This window comes from Gavialis gangeticus, unplaced genomic scaffold (genome assembly GCF_001723915.1).
Source record: "Gavialis gangeticus isolate Ggan-Ray unplaced genomic scaffold, GavGan_comp1, whole genome shotgun sequence".
NCBI classification, from domain to species: domain Eukaryota; kingdom Metazoa; phylum Chordata; order Crocodylia; family Gavialidae; genus Gavialis; species Gavialis gangeticus.
Window position 1 is genome coordinate 7,015,390 of NW_017729030.1, and position 8,927 is coordinate 7,024,316.

General features: G+C 39.7%; 1 protein-coding gene across 3 annotated transcripts in view; it reads left to right on the plus strand.

Annotated features, from left to right (window-relative positions):
• STOX2 (storkhead box 2) overlaps positions 1-8,927 on the plus strand; it is a 120,684-nt gene that overhangs the window by 94,618 nt on the left and 17,139 nt on the right. The gene's annotated exons all lie outside the window — the stretch shown is intronic.

An 8,927-nucleotide genomic window follows, 5' to 3' on the forward strand; every position in this document is an offset into this window, starting at 1 on the left:
CTTTCATTTTTTTTCCCCTTTTTTGCCCCCCCCCCCCCCCCGCAAAGGACTTCCTTTCCCCCCCAGCCAAAAAAAAAAAAAAAAAAAAAAATCTTGACTATCACCGCATTGGATTATCACTGTCAAATGATTTCTGCAGATCTTGCCTGATAGGAACACTTGCATGTCTAGGTCACTTGTGCTTTAAGGAACAGATGCTTCACTGGGTTTCACGTTGTGGGTAAATTTCCTATGACTACAGATGTCATTCTCAAATTGACTAAGAATAATAAACCTCTTTCCTCAGTGCAGGCTCTTACACTGATAGAATAGCCCTTTAGTTTGCTGAGCCATTGTACAGGCATAAATCTGGGCCACAGCTATATCTGAAATGAGGTATGCTAATTATTTATAACATCACATAGCAACCACTCCACATCTTCAACTAGTGTTTCATGAGCCAATCAGAGTGTTACTTTTATCCCTTGTTAAGCCTTGGTGTCAGCTTGGGAGAAAATCATTTTAGAAGATTTAACACCATTTAACACATACTATGAAAAATACATTTTAAATAAACTTGCATATTGATATTGAAAAATGTTTGTAATAATGTATTTATGGTTTTTGTGATTTATTAGTCTTTTTAAAAAGAGAATTCACCAATATTCATATTGCAGTACTCCAACTTAAAATGGTTATGATATCCTGCAGTATATTTATTGACCAGATTTTAAATCGTATACTAAATATAAATCTTTGAAATCCAGGATAACAAATAAGAATTTAACCTCTGTTCCTATCTTGACATTCACCCTCTAGTCAGTAGCTTTGAACCTTGCCTTAACATAACTTAGAGATCTAGTTTGTGCCATTTTAATAGCTTTTACAGATTGTTAATGTAGTTAACCTAATATGCTTAGTATATTGAAAATTTCTGTAATAGAAAACATGTGCCTGTTTTTAATATTTACTTGTGAAGTGAAGAAATAGTATTCTAAAATGTTAAACTAAGATGAAGTCCATTTCAAAAAATGAAAGATTGTTGTATGGTGATTCTTGCATTTGATGTCAAATGTATACATCTTAATTAAAGGATCTAATACATTAAATTAGTTAAACTTAGGTCATTGTACTCTGAGAGCAACAAACAAGACATAATCTTCTGTCTGGAAGCTCAGTGGAGGGCACGGTAGACTCTCTTGAGATGCAGAAAATGTACATGTCTGACTCAGTGTCCAGACAGTTTCTGCCATTAAATTATTAAAGCACTACATAATCTTAAATAGCACCACTTGCTGTCATGCACTATTTTAAATGATAAATGTTCTGAACTGTTGTTCAGTTCAGTTCAGTGTACTGGAAAAGTGAGGCAAGTGGGAAATGAGACTGGCCCACTTCAAGGATGGTTCCTGGAGGTGATGGGAGGATTTACATATGAATCCTAACCATGGATGCATTAGCTGCATCTTTTAAGGGGAAGACAGAGCCATTGAGCAGCTGAGAGATCTGGTTTCTGTTTTTAAATCTGCCAGTGATTTGCTGTGATCTCTGGCAAGACCTAATGTCTTTCCCCAGTTCTGTAAAGCTCTTTGATATCTGTGACATGGCATTTACCTGTGTACCTATTCAAGGAAACAGTGAATCAAATTGTTGAAATCTTGGGGCAAACCTGTAGATATGTATTTTTTGCATCATCAACCTACAGTCACCTTTTAGCATTGTGAAAATTCCTGCATTGTGGTTGGCTGACAGCTGTTATTATTTAGTCAAATTAGAGAGACTTTCATAATCACTGTACTGTTATTTTCCAGTAATTATACAGTGAATATGTAAATCATTCTACTTGGACTACTGTACTCAGAATAACCAAGCGGTTTGATGCAACAAGAAGCCCCTTGGCCCCTCATTTGAAAAAGGCAGAGTGAATAAGGCGGTTTAGTGGTTAATGGGGATTTCATTTTTTAAAGAATGTTTTAGAAAGCCTTGACTCATTTTTTCTCTTTCAGGCCCAGTCCTGTTCCCAGTGAAATCGATGGGAGTGTTGCCAAAGGTTTCCCTGGGAACAGGACCAGTCTTTCTCATCTCTGCTTCACAGGTTTTTGTCGCTGCATTTATCTTTTTCACCCTGGAAGGTGCCCAGATACTGCTGCGATGAGCACAGTGTGATAACCTAAATAAATGGATCCCATTTCCACCTCCTAGCTTTTTCCATACTAGAGTTTCTTGTGTTAACTCCTATGAAACAAACCTTTTTCTTTTCTTTCCGGTTTTTATTTTTTTTATTTACCTGAGTCTCACTTTGACCTTCCACTGGCATGTGTGAAAATCACTAATGCAGGCAGAGGGCTGTCCTTATCCAGACAACTTCTGTCATATATTTGTGCTGACATTGACTGGGAGTCTTCCAATATGTTACAAACTCTGCTCATTTCAAGTTTGAAATGAAATACAAACAATAATATATTGCAGCTGTTATGGAGGGATGAACATAGTTGATCCGGAGAGAAGAAAATGAAGCAGCTAAAGGAAACAGATTGAGAGGACAAATGATTGAGAGAGAAGAGGAAATAATAGATATGGAAAGAAAGGGCCAGAAATGTATTAATTTTAAAAGAAGCAAAGAGATTTACCTTTTAGCAGTTTTGTGGCTAGTTACTCTTTGCATTTTTCTCTGATTACATTTACTATCCGAATATTAAATTAACCTATTTGGAAGTAAGAACAGTAAGTTGATGTTTAGTACTTCCTGGTCTGAACAGACTCCTTCGCCTTACACTATATATTCATTCAGCCCAGGATATAAGCAAGGCTACATCTCCTGCTATCATATAACCACTTAAGTTGTCCAATTTGCAGAAATATTTAAAATAGCAGTGATGGGAACCAGCATCATATCAGTGCTCTCTTCTGCCATGCACAAGCCAAATTCAATTCTGGATCTGTTTCTCATTTCATGGACTTATAAGTACTAATGTGCCTCAGAGGCAATCATAATGAAACCTTCAGCTAATTTTGGCATGTGGTGTTGGGCTCCAAGAAATCCCATCCACGGTTGCTGCAATTGTATGCAGACCCCAGGGGTTGTGTATTAGATGAATGTGATAGAGAGAGATCCCCCACCTCCACTAGATGTGCACGTAAAATAATTTTAAGTAAGAGAGGGGAGAGAGAAGGTTGGAAAATTTATTTACTGCTTATTATTTATTTTTAAGATGTTACATAGTGTATTCTGTAGCCATAGGAGTGAGTCAGCCAATCTCACTGCATTGCAATCTGTATTTAAAGATCCTTTGCACAACACTTTTAGTCATTATGGTCATACACCACTTATTGGGCGTATAATACAGATGGTTGTTTTTAAAATGTGTTTAGAGTACATATTGCATGACAGACCATAAAAGTGTCAAAGAATCCACTTCAGTCTCCTTTAATAACTCTTTCATAAAGCTCCTGAGGTGAGGGATGGGGGAGTCTCTTCTTTTGTTTCTTTCTTTTTTAAAAATATTTAAGAAAGGTAAAATAAAGAACGAGGACAAAGGTACTCTAGGACAATAGAATTCAGGGTAAAGAGTTTGGAGGGACTGCCCTTTAGTATCAGCTCTGGTAATAAGCTATACCTCTGGAAGCAGAAGGAGAACATGGCCTCTGCCTCACCCTGCCACTTCAGTGGGAACAGAATTGAACCCTGTATAGAGAAGTGAAGAGCGCAGAGAGAGTCTGGCTCTCTGCCACTGGCAACAAGGGTAAGCATAAGGAATTCAAACACATTCCTTCAATCAGGGGCAGGATTCTTAGTTCTCCTTTCTGCCCACTCCTGTGTTGCTATTGCATGTGCACTTGTGTCCGTATCATTCCTATCAATCCTGGGACATTTCCATTATAACCCAGTAATAAAACCTTTCAATTCATGTAGCATCTGAAAGCAGGTACAGGAGAATTTACCATATATCCAACACCATGGTACTAAGGAATGGGTTTATTTAAGCCTGGGATGTCAAATACATAGCCAACAGGCTGGATGTGGCTTACAGAGACATGCCTTCTGGCCCTCAGATCTCCTGGAGGGGTTGGGAATTTGGCAGGAAGAACAAATGCCACTGTTTGTGGTCAAGAGCCCATGGGAGTTAATAAAACCATCATTCATCCCACTGCCAAATTCATGGGTGCAGAGCTCCACTGGGGACTCGTTTGGTGGTGGCAGAGTGAGCAACAGTGGCATTAATCCCCATGGCTCCCTTAGCTGACTCGAGAGGCTTGGGCAGCTGAGGGGTGTTATCATTATCACCACTGCCACTCACCCTGCTGCTGGAAACAGGTGGGTTTTGATCCACAAGAAGGTCTAGGTTTGGCTTTGGTGGGGGAGCCAACTGAGGTTGACACCCCTACTTGAAGGACTTTGTTTAAGTTCTGTATTCCTTGTCTGTTATTGTCAAACTTTTAGGAAGGCTGAGGTTGGCATGGAAAAAATGTGTACAGCTACAGTGGCCAAAAATACAGAAACACTGGCCTACGTTTGAATCTGTTTTAATAAAAGTTAGACCAGGGGTGACTTACCATTTTCACTGTAATGTTCTCCATATCCAGAAGAGAGAGAGACCCTTTACTTTGTCCTCTTTTGGCAAGATGCACTTTAGAAGCTCCTATTAAGAGTGTGTATTATGCAAGAGAGCTTTTACTATGCGAAAAAGGGGTATAATCACTTCTCTGAGAAACTTTAAAGTTACATTTTGCTAAAATGTTGACTGAAAAGGCCATGGGAAATTCTGTGCAAAAGAGTTTATAGTGTGCATGAACCAATGTTTTTGTTGCTTTATCGTTTATTTAGCAGATTTACGCAAAAGAAGTGCATCTTTCTAAAAATAAGAGGGGGAGAGCAATGGAGATCTTCAGGGGCTGAATGACAGCTGGATGTTCCATTCTGCTCAGTGTCCCTCATTTGAAAGGGATGACTCATCCCAGCTAATCCTTTGCTACAAGATAAACTAATGTATGCACAGCTAAACTAATGAGAAAAATAGATGCCTGTGTTTTCTTACTCATCTTACACTATTCTGAGCTCTACCTCCCAGTGGACAAGATCCACGTCTTTGGTCAGTACAGTGGCTCCTGAGTGAAAGAGATAAAGATGCTGTCCAAACTGTAGCAGTAGGCAGAAAGCTGTCAAGTAGAATGGATTAGGAATTTCTAATGGATACATGCTTGTCTCATCTTGGGGAGCAGAAGGCTGTGCAGAGCAGGGGAGAGATGGGGCTTTTAGGAAGTCAAAGCTTTATGCCACTAAGCCATATAATAGACAGGCACCGAAAGAAAGCTAGGACCCTGAATTTCTCTCCTGACTAATGCAAGCAGTTAACACTAACTAGGCCTGTAGGAATATTCTGTGGTAGAAGTAGAAACTTGTTTGCCTCTTTATCCTCCTCACCTTCTCTTTGTCTAGGATCGTTGAGGTTGTTGGTGGCAAACCTCCTGGGAATTGTGGAGTAAGACAAGCTGAAGTGAATTCTAGATCAGGATGCAGGAAAGGTCTCCCAGTCCGGCTCCAGCTGTAAGCAGATTGTCTTTCTTTGAGGTCCATGGCATAGGAATACAGGTGCCAAGGTCTTATCCAGTTCATCACAAGGAAGGGAATATATTCTGATCTGCAATTCAGTTGTTTCCCTTACTCCATGTTTCTCGGGTAGTTTGTCGCTGACAACCTTAGCGTTCTTTAGTGGGGTTGGCAGTAAAATTAAATGTACTAATTAAAATGTAATACATAAAGCTCATCGGGACTAGAGCTGGGAATTGTTTACCTGTATTTGGGATTATGGATCCCAAATAAGGAGCCCTAGGGGCAAATCAGTACAAAATCCTATGTTAACAAAAAGCTTTCTAGGCAGTATTCTAGGCCAATAGGCACAACCTTTTTGAAAGCTGTGCCACAAGTTAGCCCTGCATCTTCCTTAAATGCCACTCCAATCCCTTTCCTCTGCCTGGTCTGCTGCTCTGTTTTTTATGCCCTTCCCTGTGTTCCCTGTCCAGTCTGTTTTGCTTTCTGCTCCCTGCCTTATCTGCTGTTGTGCTGCCTGTCCCCTCACTAATCTGCTGTACCCCACACAGAGGCTGCCCATGCTACTTGTGGTATACATGCCACAGGTTGGCCACCCCAGTCCTGGGCTTTGTCCCTTGTTATCTTATTCAGTAGTGTAGGGCTCCTTCTGTAAATCTACCTGAGGAGGAAGTTAAGCCAGTCTAACTTGCACAATCAGAAATTTTACTTGAAACTTTGCTCCCATCCTGCTATTCCCAGAGTTGACTGGCTTGCAATAAGGAACTGCTCTTGAGTAAATTCTCTAATGCTTTAAGCAGAAGCAGGCAACAGAAATTTTCGTGTCAATATGAAATATACAAGTTTCCCTTGCTTTATTCGGGTTCTGTATGGGTCATCGCTTAAGAGTGAATTCGCACTTTTAATACAAAAATTTGTTATATGCAAGGTAAATTCACTCATATGTGATCAGTGTGGTGGAAGCCTACAGTCAGCTGCTTTGTGCAGTGCATTGTGGGAGTGATGTGCACCAAAATATAGTCTCCTGTGTGGATCTGTGCTCCTTGCTTGTTGTCTGCAACATGTTTCTCTAGTTGCCATCCCCATTATGATAATGCCCTGTGCTTGTGTGTACTGTCTGCTGTTGGTGAGTACCAAAATTATCTTGTAAAAGTGGTAGAAATGGGTCTGGAGGTCAGTACAGTTGATGTCTTGGAACATATCCCTATTTGTTACATTGCAAAGTGGCTTCCCTTTATGCAAATTTGAGTTATGTGCTGTTTTCCAGGAATGAATGTACAGCATAAAGCGAGGGAAACCTGTAAGTGTTTTCTTCCTGCTGCCTTTTTAAATTATCTAATCTTCTGTACTTATAGACCATACCAACAATGGCTGTTAACTAAGGTCTACTGCATTTATTTTGCAATTGAAAAAGTATTGGTGAAGTACAGGGCCATTTCTTTTGGAACTTCCCTCAAAATTCAAGCTTTATAAATTTACAGATTAGATTAGTTGGTAAGAAATTTTAACACACAAAGCTCCAAAATATGGAGCCAGTGTTTGAAGTCTGCTTATTTTTGCCATGACAGCATGCTAGATTGACAGTAGATGGTTCACTGAGCTGCCCCTGTGCTTTTTACCCTGCTGTTTGCAAACACCAGGCAACAAAGTTGAACCAGCAAGCTCCAAGCTCTGAAACCTGGGTGTGGAACTGGCCTTACTCCTACAGTCTGCCAGTGAGGACATGCATTTAGCATGCAGTTAGAGCTGGAAGAAAATTTTCAGCCAAAATATTTTGTGATAAAAAATTGTAGATTTGGCAACATTTAAATGTTTTGCAAAACTTGAATAATTTTTGGTGGTTTGTTTGTTTAAACTAACTCCAACATTCAAACAAAATAGTAACATTTCATAAATGATTTTTAAGCAAAGCATTTTCATTTTTTATTCAAAACCATGTATTTAGAGGTGTTTCCTTTAATCTTATTTTAAGAAATAATAAACTGCTAAGAGTTCAAATGTAAACAAAATATTTGTGTCTGGATTGAACTAAATGTGTCACTTGAGCCAAAATAGGGGTTTTTTCCATCTTTTTACAAGAAATTTTGAAGTTTCATTTTCACTTGCACTCAAACCAACATTTGTTTATCCTCTGATTTTTTTTGTTTGCTTGTTTGTTGGTTTTAAACTTGCCAGCGAACATAACATCTGTTATTTCTCTAGGTCTAGTGGCAAACCAAACTGTTCCTCTGTACTGAATATCAACATGTACTTTTTGATATTGAATAAAGTATTGTGGACTTGATTCTGCATCACAGAAATCCAAGGGTTTTTTAGCGACATCAGTAGATCTGGGATCAGGTTTAGCATGATTACTGTGGATATTATAAAAAAGGAGGCATGTATTCATCATATGCCATATAAAAAGCCAGGAAATGCTTCTGGGTAGTTTTTTTTTTTAAACTATATAAATAACATCCACCACAATTGATGCAGCTTTTGGCTAAAACAGTAAAATATAATTCAAATACTCTTTTTTTCAGGGTGGCTAAAGGAGCCTGGTAGGTCTGGCATGTTTGATGGAAAGGTTGTGCTTGTTGAGCTGCTTTAAATGAGGTTTTCTTGGATTGTTTTTATTGTGTTTTATTTGAAAAATGTTTTAGGCCTCTGGAAAAAGAGGTGAACACCTTTTTTTTTTTTTAAATACTTTGCTGTAAATCATAAGCATTACACTCATAACTTGAGGTATAAATAGTTTTTTTAGGATAATAGCAAAAATCCATTGTTTTCCTTTGAATATCCATTGTTTTTCTTTGAAGAGTGGTCGTTCCTGAAGGAGATGATCCTCCAAGCCCAAAGGGTGGCAATCCCAACACGGATCAAAGGGGGCAAGAGTGCTCAAAAGCCCCCATGGCTCACCAAAAGCATCCAGGAATGTCTCAAAGCTAAAAAGGAGATGTACACCCAATGAAAGGGAGGGGCCATCACCAGGGAGGACTATACCTTGGTTGCTCAGGATTGTAGTGGGGCTGTTAGGAAGGCCAAGGTGGAGATGTAACTGGGACTAGCAACCCAGATCAAGGATAACAAGAAATCCTTTTTTAAATACATAGAGGGTAAAAAGGTAACGTGGGGCCTCTGTAGGACACACTAGGAAATCTGGTGGTCTCCCCAGATGACAAAGATAACCTATTTAACAATTTCTTTGCCTCCATTTTTCTGAGCAGGGGCCAGGTCATCCCCCTCACCGGGATCCCCAGTGGTCCCAGGGGAGGCACAGCCAGGCCCAGGGTCAGAGAGGACCTAGTCAGGGAACTTCTGGTGGGACTGGATGCATTCAAATCAGCAGGTCCAGACCATCTCCACCCCAGAGTGCTGAGGGAATTAGCAGAGGCCATTGTGGGACCCCTGGCACAGCTTT